Consider the following 14,147-nt stretch of genomic DNA (forward strand, 5'->3'; position numbering starts at 1 on the left):
GCAATACGTGAACCGTGAACTTCCAGTTGTTCAAGCTGGTTTTAGAAAAGGCAGAGGAACCAGAGATCAAATTGCCAACATCTGCTGGATCATGGAAAAAGCTAGAGAGTTCCAGAAAAACATCTATTTCTGCTTTATTGACTATCCCAAAGCCTTTGACTGCGTGGAACACAATAAACTGTGGAAAATTCTGAAAGAGAAGGGAATGCCAGACTACCTGACCTGCCTCTTGAAAAATCTATATACAGGTCAGAAAGCAACAGTTAGAACTGGACATGGAATAACAGACTGGTTCCAAATCCAGAAAGGAGTATGTCAAGGCTGTATATTGTCACCCTGCTTATTTAACTTATATGCAGAGTACATCATGAGAAACGCTGGGCTGGATGAAGCAAAGCTGGAATCAAGATTGCTGGGAGAAATATCAATAACCTCAGATATACAGATGACACCATCCTTATGGCAGGAAGTGAAGAGGAACTAAAAAGCCTCTTGATGAAAGTGAAAGAGGAAAGTGAAAAAGTTGGCTTAAAGCTCAACATTCAAAAAAAAAAAAAAAAAGAGAGAGAAAAAAAAACAAATGAAAAAAAAAAACCAAACCAAAAAGCTCAACATTCAGAAAACAAAGATCATGGCATCTGGTCCCATCACTTCATGGGAAATAGATGGGGAAACAATGGAAACAGTGGCTGACTTTATTTTTTGGGGCTCCTAAATCACTGCAGATGGTGACTGCAGCCATGAAATTAAAAGATGCTTACTCCTTGGAAGGAAAGTTATGACCAACCTAGACAGCATATTAAAAAACAGAGACATTACTTTGTCAACAAAGGTCTGTCTAGTCAAGACTATGGTTTTTCCAGTGGACACGTATGGATGTGAGAGTTGGACTGTAAAGAAAGCTGAGCACTGAAGAATTGAGGCTTTTGAACAGAAGACTCTTGAGAGTCCCTTGGACTGCAAGGAGATCCAACCAGTCCATCCTAAAGCAGATCAGTCTTGGGTGTTCATTTTAAGGACTGATGTTGAAGCTGAAACTCCAATACTTTGGCCACCTGATGCGAAGAGTTGACTCATTTGAAAAGACCTTGATGCTGGGAAAGATTGAGGGCAGGCGGAGAAGGGGACAACAGAGGATGAGATGGTTGGATGGCATCACTGACTCAGTAGACATGGGTTTGGGTGGACTCTGGGAGTTGGTGATGGACAGGGAGGCCTGGTGTGCTGCAGTCCATGGGATCGCAAAGAGTCAGACATGACTGAGCGACTAAACTGAACTGATATATGTATGTATATATAAATGAATCACTTTGCTATATATATATATATTTACACACACACAGATATATTATTTTCTAGATTCTTTTTCATTACCCCTCATTATAAAATATTGAGTATAGTTCCATGTGATATACAGTAGGTCCTTGTTGATTATCTATTTTATAGACAGTTGTGTAGATATTTTAATCCCAGGCTAATTTATCCCCTTCCGCCCCACTTTTGTAACAATGTTTGTTTTCTATGTCTGTGATGCTATTTCTGTTGTGTAAAAAGTCCATTTGTATCATTTTCTTCTTGTGGTTTTCATTCTGTTGGCCCTCTGATGGATAAGGTTACGAAGCTTATGGAAGCTTCCTGATGGGAGAGACTGACTGAGGGGGAAACTGGGTCTTGTTCTGATGGGCAGGGCCATGCTCAGTAAATCTTTAATCCAATTTTCTGTTGATGGGTGGGTCTGTGTTCCCTCCCTGTTGTTTGATCTGAGGCCAAACTATGGTGGAGGTAATGAAATAATGGCAATCTCCTTGAAAAGGTTCCATGTATACACTGCTGCACTGAGTGCCCCACCCTGCAGCAAGCCAGGACCCACACCTCTGCCACAGACTCCTGGACACTCAGGGGCAAGTCCAGGTCAGCCTTTTTTGGGGTCACTGCTCCTTTCTCCTGGGTCCCAGTGACACAAAGTTTTGTTTGTGCCCTCCAAGAGTCTGCTTCCCCAGTCTTGTGTAAGTTCTGGCGGTTCTATGGTGGGGTTAATGGTGACCTCCTCCAAGAGGGCTCATGCCATACCCAGGTCTGCTGCACCCAGAGCCCTTGCCCCTGTAGCAGGCCACTGCTGACCCGTACCTCAACAGGAGACACTCAAACATAGTTCTGGCTCAGTCTCTGTGGGGTCGCTGGGTTCTGGTGTGCACAAGGTTTGTTTGGGCCCTCCGAGTGTCTCTGGTGGGTATGGGGTTTGATTCTAAATGTGATTTTGACCCTCCTACCATCTTTCTGGGGCTTCTCCTTTGCCCTTGGACGTGGGGTATCTTTTTTGTGGGATCCAACATTTTCCTGTTGATGGCTGTTCAGCAGTGAGCTGTAATTTTGGCGTTCTCTCAGGAGAAGATGAGCGCATGTCTTTCTACTCTGCCATCTTGCTCCGCCATACCTAGATATATTTGTTTTTATTTACTTGGCTGCACCAGGTCTCAGTTGCAGCATGCAGGATCTAGTTCCCAGATGAGGAATGGAACTAGGCCCCCAGCATTGGGAGTGTGGAGTCTTAGCCAGTGGACCACCAGGAAAGTCCCCACTGTACTTTTAACATACATGATTGTTTATCTGTTTTTACTTTCCTAAAATATGGGGATACCATTTACATTTTTTATATTTGTCTTTTTAAACTTAACCGTATAGTTGTGCATTTCTTCCATCTGCACATGTGAATGTAATTGTTCTTAGGTGTGCAGTATTCTATTAATTGGCTAAGCCAGAATTTATTTAGCCAGTCTGCTGTTGAAGAACATTTGGGCCATTTCTAGTCTTCCTCTATGATGCCACCATGAAATTCTCTTTCTACAGCGATGCATCAGCCAGAGTCTGAATATATAGGATTAATTTTAAGAAGTAGAAGCACTGCCTAACAGAACATGTACCTTGTAGCATTGACAAGTCTTACCTAATTGCTCACTGAAGTGGCCTCCCGATTTCCTCCCAACCCATCTCAGGAGAGACCTCAGCTGCGTCCTGTCTCCTTCCCCCTCTAACCCCCGCCTCCATCCTTGCCTCTCACTGCCAGTCTTTTGCACATTATTATCACTGCTGCTGCCCTAGGAAACCAGATGCAGTGTGAAGTTATTTTCTCAGTTATGCTTCTTAAGAATGAAGGTGAGATAGAATTCATCCTTTTAATGTATACATATGAGTCAAGGGTTTTCTTTTCTACTATTAAAAAATGTGGGGGTTTGATGCTGAAGTGATAACCACAATCTATGTTAGAACACTGCAGTTGTCCCTAAAATTGAACAGGGCCCGTCAGTAGTCACTCCTTCTCCTCACCCAGCCTCCAGCTTCAGTTCAGTTCAGTCGCTCAGTTGTGTCCAACTCTTTGTGACCCCATGGACTGCAGCATGCCAGGCTTCCCTGTCCATCACTAACTCCCAGAGCTTGCTCAAACTCATGTCCATAGAGTCAGTGATGCCATCCAACCATCTCATCCTCTGTCACCCCCTTCTCCTCCTGCCCCCAATCCCTCCCAGCATCAGGGTTGTTTCCAATGAGTCCGTTCTTTGCATCGGGTGGCCAAAGTATTGGAGCTTCTGCATCAGCATCACTCCTTCCAATGAATATTCAGGACTGATTTCCTTTAGGATGGACAGGTTGGATCTCCTTGCTGTCCAAAGGACTCTCAAGAGTCTTCTCCAACACCACAATTCCAAAGCCTCTTTCTTCAGTGCTCAGCTTTCTTTATACTCCAACTCTCACATCCATACATGACTACTTGAAAAACCATAGCTTTGACTAGATGGACCTTTGTTGGTAAAGTAATGTCTCTTCTTTTTAATATGCTGTCTAGATTGATCATAACTTTTCTTCCAAGGAGCAAGCGTCTTTTCTTTATTTGTACAGATTTGGCTGCTCTGGATATTCCATATAAATACAATCATTCAATATGTGTTTTTTAGTGAATAGCTTCTTGTATTTAGCATAATGTTTTCAAGATAATATTTTATTGTATGGATGCACCACACTTTGTTGATCGCTTCACTAGTTGATGGACATTAGGGTTGTTTCCACATTTGGACAATTGGGAATAATGCTGGTATAAACATTCATGTACAGATTTATGTGTGAACCTATGTTTTTTAGTTCTGTTGCCCATATATGTTGGAGTGGAATTGCTGAACCTTGTGGTAGATCATGTTTCAATTACCTGATGAACGACTGCCAGGCTGTTTCCTACAGCAGCCTTACCATCATTACTTCCCATCGACACAGTATGAGTGTTCCAATTTCTGCATATCTTTGCCTCCACTTGTCTTCTTGTCCCTATGGTCTGAGCCACCCCAGAAGGAATGAAGTGGTTTTGATTTGTGTTTCCCTAATGATTAATGATGTTGAACATTTTTTCAATGAACATCTTTTCATTGAACATCATTTATTTCCTTGTTGGTCATTTTTATGTCTTTGGAGAAATGTGTATTCAAACTGGTTGCCAGTGTTTTAGTTAGGTATTTGCCTACATACTATTTAGCCATAAGGGTTTACATATTCTAGATACAATTTTCTGAGTAGATACATGCTTTGCACTTTCTCCCATTCTGATTGGGGAGGGGGTGGGGGGAAGTGGCTTCAATTTTCTCAGTATTTACTTATTTTTAATTATATGTTTGGCTGCACTGGGTCTTAGTTGTGCCATGTGGGATCTAGTTCCCTGACCAGGGATCAAACCTTGGCCCCCACTGGAGCACGGAGTCTTAGCCACTGGACCGCCAGGGAAGTCCTGGGGGCTTCGATTTGAATGGAAAAACCAATTTACTTTCGTTTCTTATGCAAGTTTTGCATTAGAGTTGCCTTTCAAACTAACTTGATTTAGTATCCGTTTAAAGATAATCACTTTTTTTCAGTTTATCTACTGACTACAGACAATTAAGAGGTTTATTTTTATCCATAAAAATAGAGTGTAGCCATAACTCTGAAAAGAATGTTGTTGAAGCATTACTTACATGTAGACTTTTCTCATTAGTTGAATGGGAGACTTGCTTGTGATTCAAACTATTTTGTGAGGCAAACTGTTTTTCCTGACAATAAGCTCATCATCACAAGAAGAAATATTGCTTGTCAAAGCAAGCTCTTATTTTGTTAGATTACAAAGAATTGGGGCTGTGCAAAGAAAATTAAAAGAAATTAAAAGATGCTTGCTCCTGGGAAGAAAAGCAATGACCAACCTAGACAGCATGTTAAAAAGCAGAGACATTATTTCACCAACAAAGGTCCATCTAGTCAAAGCTATGGTTTTTCCAGTAGTCATGTATGGATGTGACAGTTGGACTATAAAGAAAGCTGAGCACCAAAGAATTGATGCTTTTGAACTGTGGTGCTGGATAAGACTCTTGAGAGTCCCTTGGACAGCAAGGAGATCCAACCTGTCCATCCTAAAGGCAATCAGTCCTGAATATTCATTGGAAGGACTGATGCTGAAGCTGAAACGCCAATACTTTGGCCCCCTGAGGTGAAGAACGGACTCACTGGAAAAGATTCCGACGCTGGGAAAGATTAAAGGCGGGAGGAGAAGGGGACAACAGAAGATGAGATGGTTGGATGGCATCAGCGATGGGAAGGACATGAGTGAGTAGTCTCCAGGAGTGGGTGATGGACAGGGAAGCCTGGCATGCTGCAGTCCATGGGGTCGCAAAGAGTCGGACATGCCTGACCGACTGGTCTGAACTGAACTGACTAAACTGAAAAATAAAGTCTCTCACTGTTTCCATTGTTTCCCCATTTGCCATGGCAAATACCATGAAGTGATGGGACCGGATGCCACGATCTTAGTTTTCTGAATGTTGAGTTTTAAGCCAACTTTTTCACTTTCCTCTTTCACTTTCATCAAGAGGCTCTTTGCTGTAAGGGTGGTGTCATCTGCATATCTGAGGTTATTGATGTTTCTCCTGGCAATCTTGATTCCAGCTTGTGCTTTATCCAGCCTGACATTTTGCATGATATACTCTTCATGTAAGTTAAATAAGCAGGGTGACAGTATACAGCCTTGATGTACTCCTTTCCCAATTTGGAACCGGTCTGTTGTTCCATGTCCAGTTCTAACTGTTGCTTCTTGACCTGCATACAGATTTCTCAGGAGTCAGGTCAGGTAGTCTGGTATTCCCATCTCTTGAAGAATTTTCCACAGTTTTTGTGATCCACACAGTCAAAGGCTTTGGCATAGTCAATAAAGCTGAAGTAGATGTTTTTTCTGGAACTCTCTTGCTTTTTCAATGACAGAATATGGGCTTCTTTTTGAAGTGATGCAAATGTGCTAAAATTGACCTTGATGATGTTTGCACCTCTGTGCAACTGCATCGATACTTGTGAGTATAATAAAAAAATCCAACTGTACACTTTGAATGAGTGAATTATATGGAATGTGAACTACATATCAATAAACCTATTTTAAAAATATGAAAAGATATTCAACTTCACTCATACGTAGAGAAATGAAAGTTAAAAACAACAGTAGCAACCATTTTTCATCCATCAGATTTGCAAATATTTTCAAGCCTATAATATTTAGGACTCGGTGAGGGTGTGGAGAAGCTGTGCTCTTGTACTGTGGTGGGAGTAGAAATTGAGGCAACCTTCTTGGAAGGAAATCTGGTAAGATCTTTCATGATTTAATATATATATAGATCTTTTGATTTAGTCATTCCACTCCCAGGAATCTATTCCTCTGTACAGTTATCAAGTATAAAAATGATTACTGAAACATCAATTACAATAATAAAATTAAGAAACAACCAAAAGTAAATTAATAAAGAACTAAGCAAAATAAATTATAGATCCATATAAATTATGAATACCATGAAGCATTAGAAGAATAAAAGTGTAGAACCTTATACATATATATTATGCTTCTGTTTTATACAAAAAAGGGAAGAAAATAAGAATAAAAAATACACATATGTGTGTTTGACATAAAGAAGGATACACAATAAACTAATATAAATGTTTACCTGGTTGACTGGGGACTAAGTACATGGTAGATAGAAGCGCATGTGATATTTTTCATTGACTACCTTTCTACACTGTTCTACTTTTGAGGTTTTTGAATATCTAACTTAAAAGAAATTGAATTAAACATTAAGACTGTGACTGAAATAAAAGAATAAGGCTTATCTACAACAAGTAAATTACAACTTGTACAAGATATGTTAAGTGACAAAAAAGTCGCAGAATAATATGTACAACACTCTTTTCATTTATTTATTTAATTAACAAATACTTTTGGGTCCCTAACTTATGTTCTAGATACTAGTGATATGGAAGTACATCAGGCAGCCAAAGTTCCTGTTATCATGGAGGTTACATTTTAGTAGTGCATAGACCCTCACAGATGGCTCAATTCTGAAGAATCCACCTGCCAATGCAGGAGACGGGTGTGACCCCTGGGTCTGGAAGATCCCCTGGAGAAGGAAATGGCAGTCCACTCCAGTATTCTTACCTGGGAAATCCTATGGACTGAGAAGCCTGGTGGGCTACAGTCCATGGGGTCACAAAGAGTCTGACATGCCTGAGTAACTAAACAACAATACAGTAGGCAAACATTTAAATAAACAAGGTTAATTTCAAACAGTGATAGAAGCAGAAAGTAAAACTAATGTTGACAGAGAGTGACATGGGCTGGGGAATAGTTACTTGATGGGTATCACAAAGACTGAGAGTCATTTCCTAGGCAGGTTGATAAGGAGTCTAGGGGTCCCCAAGGAGAGAGGGGTCTGGAATTCTCAAGGAGGAAGAAAGGACAAACTTTTTTTCTTTCTCCACATTCCTTAGGATTATATAACAATAATGTATCCTGCTTAAGGACAGTCTTTGGATTCAACCTTCTGTTATCTTAAAATGTAAATTATGGGAGTAGACCTGGTCTTTACAAGGATGTATCCTGCCTGAAGACAGTGTGGTGGATTCATTTTGATATTTGGCAAAACTAATACAATTTGTAAAGTTTAAAAATAAAATTAAATTAAAAAAAATGTAAATTATGGGAGTAGGTCTGATGAGGTCTTTACAACCTCCAGACATTCTTTGGATTCATCGGAGAGTATATAACTTCATTGCTAACACTAGCAAGTGGGTACTCTTTCTGCCCCCTTCTGATGCCTATGTGAGAAGCTTTCTCTATCTCCTTTATACTTTAATAAAACTTTATTACACAAAAGCTCTGAGCCATCAAGCCTCGTCTCTGGCCCCGGATTGAATTCTTCTCCTCCGGGGGCCAAGAATCCCGGTGTCTTCGCGTGATTCAACAACAACCTTTCAAGACCTCTCTGAGGAAATGACATATGAACTGAGTCCTGAGTGAGGATAACCTGGGAGAAGTAAGCGGTTCAAAATGATAATGTAGTGAGTGCAAAGGTCCTGGAGCAGATTGGCAAGTTTGAAGATCTAGAATATTGTCTGTACAGCAGGCAGAGCATGGTAGGGGGTGAAATCAAAGTGCTAGTCAGGGGACAAATCATGGGTTTAAATAAAAGAATAATACATATGTTTGTATACAAACTGAAAACATCTGGAAAGAGACACAAAATCTTATTAACATTATTAAGTGGCTATTTTGTGGGGATAATGGTTAGTAGGATTCTAATTTTCTATACCACAGCAGGATCTGGATTTTTTTAAGGGGGAGATGGTATTCTAGCTTTTTAATTTACCCCCTTTTACAGAGAACAAAGTAGAAGAGATAATACAGGAGAACCTGGATTTTTAAAAGTATTTTAAAGTGCAAAAAAAGAATATGTTTCAAGGGAAAAAAATGTTAACAGAGTATTGAGTAAGAATCTAGGAAGGTGAAAATTGTACCCAGAAGCTTGATGATTCCTTTGGTTCTAGTCCCTCTAGCGGCAAGCATGGGGCAGTCCTGGTGACTGATACAAGCACAAACATTCCATTTTCAGCTAACGTATCTTTAACAGAACTCTGAAACACTCAGACGTTTGAATTCTTGAAAGCCTTGCCAAAGGATGAGTGGGAAAGATCCCAAAATCTCTACAGTGATTGTTATAGTCATCTACTGTATATCATAAAGCAATGGACAAGTAGTCTTTAGCGTTCAAAAGTAAACCATGAGGAAAACGCTCCAGTGCAGCAGTCTTACAATGGGTGTGGCTTAAATATTCAGGCCCTGATCACCATCTCTTCCGAGCCTCTGCTCAGGCCTATCTTGCTTTGTCTGTTCTCCATGTGAACAATCTATATCTTCCACCCATCTTGGTCAGCTCATACTTCTACAAAGGTTCCCCGACAACTCACCTTGTGTGTGTGTTAGTTGCTTAGTCGTGTCTGAATTTGTGACCCCGTGGACTATAGCCTGCCAAGCTTGTCTGTCCGTGGGATTTTCCAGGCAAGAGTAGTAAAGTGGGTTGCCATTTCCTTCTGTGCCCCATCTTTAACTCATCCCTTGGCATTTCCTAACATAAAAATAACTGATGTTTAGGGAGTTGTCACTGGGTACCAGATACCATGTTAATTAATGTTACCCTGTTCAACCCTCAAATCAACCCTGGGAGGTGGTGCTATGAGCGATTCCCTTGTACAGATGGAGAAGGTAGACCTGAGGCATTGGGCCATACGCCTACGTATGGCTGGTAAATGGTAGCTTGGAAATGAATCCCTGTCTGACTCGAGACCACAAACATTTAGCTAGTACTTGAATATACCTGAATATAGTTATTTACTTGGATACCGAACATATAATCAGTGTAGATCATGAGGCATAAACTCAGATATGTATAGGGACCAGGATGTGAAATACGGGGCCTTCTTGCTCTATTTTTTGTTGCTCTACATTTGAAAAATGGGGATCAAAAATATTTCACTTTCCTCTTAACTTTATGATAAAAATATGCGATAACGCCTGGCAACTGATTATTAACTTCAGTATCAGAAAGCAACAGAGAGTATGGAGACTGTGGCAAACTCAGCAGCATGGATCTCACATAAAGGAGGTATTTATTCCCAGCTCAGCTTCAGAAAAATGCTGCCATTGGGAGTGGCAAGTGAGGTGAAAGTCACTCAGTTGTGTCTGACTCTTTGTGACCCCATGGACTACATAGTCCATGGAATTCTCCAGCCTAGAGTGGGTAGCTTTTCCCTTCTCCAGGGAATCTTCTCAACCCAGAGATCAAACCCAGGTCTCCCGCATTGCAGGCAGATTCTTTACCATCTGAGCTATGAGGGAAGCCCAAGAATACTGGAGTGGGTAGCCTATCCCTTCTCCAGCAGATCTTCTGATCCAGGAATTGAACTGGGGTCTCCTGCTTTGCAGGTGGATTCTTAACTAGTTGAGCTACCAGGGACACAAGTGAATCCCAAGTCATCAGATCTTCTGATTTTTTAAGAGAAGATAGGACCCTGGAGTTTTATGCAAAATCTCCCAATTTTAAAATGTTGGCAATGAATTCACAACATTTTAAGAACATGGTTTGGCAGAACTGATTTGATCAGTGGGTGACAAGTTCATTCTTGTCTCTTTAATTGCAGTGCAAGTTCCTTGTGAGAAACTGCAAAAGCAGATTTCTTTTCTGTCTCTCACAGTGGTAGGCACCAGCCAAATACTCAAAAGATTTTTGCTGAGCTTTGAAACTGTTCATGAGTATTATTCTATATTTAGATTTCAGTTCCTTTTGGCAAACATACACTGTACTGTGAATTTATCAGAGCCAATGGATTCTTTGAATTTACTAAAGAGGATGATAGGGCCTATGACACGAAGTATTCATTAGAAGTTTCTTGTTTTTATTCCATTTGTACTTGGAATAATCCTGGTATCAGATTGATATCCTTGGTCTAGGTCATACCTTGATGCACATTTTAATCTCTGGTGATAGCCTTAAAAAAAAATACCCATGCCTCAACCCCAGGAAGTCCATTTTAATTGCTCTAAAGAAGGGTCTTGGCACTGTTGTGTATGTAAATGTATATACACATATGTGTATAAATGTGTGTGTGTGTATATATATATATATATATTCACCAAGTGATTATTTTTGGCCAGGTCACATGGCTTATGGGATTGAACCCGGGCCCCCTGCAGTGGAAGCCCAGAATCCTAACCACTGGATCACCAGGAACTTCCCCACCAAGTGATTTTAATGTGCAGCCAGACTAGAGAGGGTCACTGGTCTGGTATCTGGGAATCAGAACTCATAAGACCAGATAATCTTGATCTTACTGCCAGAAGTTATCTCATGAGTTATTTGTCCCAGTTTCATGCCCTTAAGTCACTATTTTCCTAAAATTGCCGTTATATCTTATTTGACTACTATACTGCTAATATGGCTTCCCTTGTGGCTCAGACAGTAAAGAATCTGCCTGCAATGCAGGAGACCTTGGTTCCATCCCTGGGTCAGGAAGATCCTCTGGAGAAGGGAATGGTTGCCCACTCCAGTATTCTTACCTGGAGAATTCCATGTACATAGAGACTGGCAGGCTATAAGTCCATGGGGTTGCAAGAGTTGGACACAACTAAGAGACTAACACTTTCACTTTACCAATATATTTGTCTGTAGTTCTATTTGAGAAGAGGAGGAAAAAGCTGAAACCTCAGGGAGATATTTTAGTGCTTGTTTCCCAAACATAATTGAGTGATTGTTCATGGAATTTCTTTCTGTTTAAAAGAAATCTGTGATAATAACAGGAGGTCTAAACTAAAAACCTGGTGATTTCTGCCTCACTAACAAGTGACATGTTAAGCCATTTTTCAATAATTAAAAATGAATTATTTTTTAAAAAGAGAAAGCACACACATAGTGAAATTACGAAAGTTATAGAAGTATAACGTTTACCTTCCATTCCTGTATTTGGATCATCAAGTCTGCTTCCCTGAAGGTAAGTACTCTTATGGGTTTCTTGTGTATCTTTCCAGAGACACTATAGTCTACAGTTATTTTTAATTTTCACATTTTGGCTTCAGATAGGAATCTGTACTTCAGTCATTCTCCTTTTAAACATATCTTTCCATATTTCCTTAAGAGCAAAGGTGCTAAGATTAGAGTGGGAAAGAATGATCCATGCTGAGTGTTAGAATTTAAAAGAATCTCAGAGGTCATCCTGTCCTTTGCTACTCCTGGATTAACAGGGACTTCAGCTGGGGGCGTGTCAGAAATGCAGAATCTCAGACCTCTCCCAGACATCCTGAAGCAGAAGTTGCATCTTCACCAAATCCACGTGATTCATGTGCACTTTTAAGTTTGAGAATCATTGCTCTGGTCTTGAATTCTCCTTCACAAATCGAGGTGGTGTGGCTCAACAAGGAGCCAGTGGAGAGCTGATACTAGAAATCAGGTTTCCTAACAGCCTTGTCAAGTGCATTTTCTGAAATGCTGAAATTCTGGCCAAATAATCTGATGCAGTACTTTTATGCATTATGTTCACTAAGAGCTTTAGAGTCGGACACAGCACAGTTCAATTGCTAGCTTTATTCATGGCATACAGTAGGAGCTCAATAATGGTGATTATTCTTCCTGTTGTTACTGTTATTTTATTTTTAAAATTAATAAGTAACTTTGAAGAGCAGTTTTAGGTTCACAGCCAAATTAAGCAGAGTTCCCTTTTATCCTCTGTCCCTCACTATCGATATCTGCACACATTAACAAGAGGATTACTAGCATTTGTCACTGCACTTTGCACTTGACTGAAGCTTCAAAGCAATGTTTCAACAGCCTTAAACGAATCATTTACAGATTCTATTTTATGTCTGATTTAACAGAAATACTTTTTCTTTTCTTTTTTTAAAAAAAAACATATCCTGTTCCTGTCTCAGAATGTTCTTTTGCTCTGGCAACCAGGCCTGAAAGAGCGAGGTTAAGGTCTTGGCAGGTTCCGTTTTCTTTCCACTGAATATTATTACGCTGGAACGGAGCAGCAGATTCTGAAGAAAAGACATTGAGAGGTAGGAGCTAGATAAAAAATGAGATTACGTTTTTAATCAGAGCGCTCAGCTGATGTCCAAACCCCAGCTTGAGAAGGGAGCAGGGGCCCGTGTTGTGGGAAATCAGAACGAATGATTGCAGGCTCTTTCTGGAACTTGGGCTTTGGCGTCTTGGAAGTTCGGGGTCGGAAAGACCGCAAGGGCAAGGTGCCGATTTCATTCTGCATAGCAGAACTTGGCGCTAGACTGGAAGGAAAACGGAGTAGCTGCTAGGAAAGCTGCTAGTCTGAGAACGACTCAGAGTTGTCCGCGTGGAGCCCACCTAATTTCTATGGGCTCCCTAATTTCTGTTCTCGCTCGGAGCTCCTAGGGCTTGGAAACTTTTCTAGACTTTCCGTTTGAGCTCTTATATAGCTTTTTTTTTTCCCTCACTTAAAAGCCTCTGAAATCTGTTTGTTTTTTTTTTTAATGCACTTCCGGAGGGACATTTACGGGAGGCCGGAAGTAACTGGGCTTTCCTTTGTCACTCCTTTTACACGCCAATTTCCGCGATGTCTTGTGGGAGCTGTAGTCCTGGGACGGCGATTGCCGCCTGGGTTGTAGGAGACTGGGCGGTTTTTCTGGTTCCGAGGCTGGGCCTCTCACGGGCCACATGCGAAGAGCTTTCGCTAAGTTAAAAATCTCTGTGTGATTTCTATATTTGGTATATGTATTTTTTTTAAGTTAATTTTTTTTCTTTTTAATCAGCTTGTGTAAATTAAATTGTATTTGTTCTTTTAAAAAGCATCCCAAGGGAATTCCCTGAGGGTGCAGTCGGGTGGGGATCCCTGCTTCCACTGTAGGCGGCCTGGGTTCCATTCCTGGTGGGGGAACTAAGATCTCGAAAGCCGGGCCAGCAAGGAGATAGACACAAATTATTAAATAGAATAAAAAGCATACAGAAAACAAAAGTGGTAGGATGACTATATTGACTTCACACTAACAGTTCTGAGAGATGTAAACTGAAATTAAAGGCTTTCTGTACCTGCTCAGCACCCTCCCTTAAAAGGAATCCGTAATTTGATTTTTAAAGAAAAAAATCAGGTGCAAATGTACATATAGTTGACCCTTGAACAAAATGGTCTTTGAAATGCAGGGATCCACTTATACAGGGAATTTTTTTTTTTTTTTGGTCAATAAATATATGAATTATGAAAAACTGTGCAAAAGAGGTAATGACATCATACTCTTCTTAAACTTT

The 14,147-nt window shown here is 40.5% G+C and overlaps 1 protein-coding gene across 4 annotated transcripts in view; it reads left to right on the plus strand.

Moving 5' to 3' along the window:
- Positions 1-12,618: 12,618 nt before the first annotated feature.
- DNAJC12 (DnaJ heat shock protein family (Hsp40) member C12) overlaps positions 12,619-14,147 on the plus strand; it is a 45,604-nt gene continuing 44,075 nt past the window's right edge. For 2 of the 4 annotated variants that reach the window (XM_086381632.1, XM_086381628.1), the window contains exon 1: positions 12,787-12,928. The gene's annotated coding sequence lies outside the window, so the exon portion shown is untranslated. Of the gene's footprint in view, positions 12,929-14,147 lie in introns of all 4 variants that reach the window. The other 2 variants (XM_086381624.1, XM_086381625.1) reach the window with 2 other exon arrangements.

The sequence above is a fragment of the Bos grunniens genome, chromosome 28, assembly GCF_055505025.1.
Source record: "Bos grunniens cultivar Pamir isolate PY7600 chromosome 28, Bosgru_T2T1.0, whole genome shotgun sequence".
NCBI classification, from domain to species: Eukaryota; Metazoa; Chordata; class Mammalia; order Artiodactyla; family Bovidae; genus Bos; species Bos grunniens.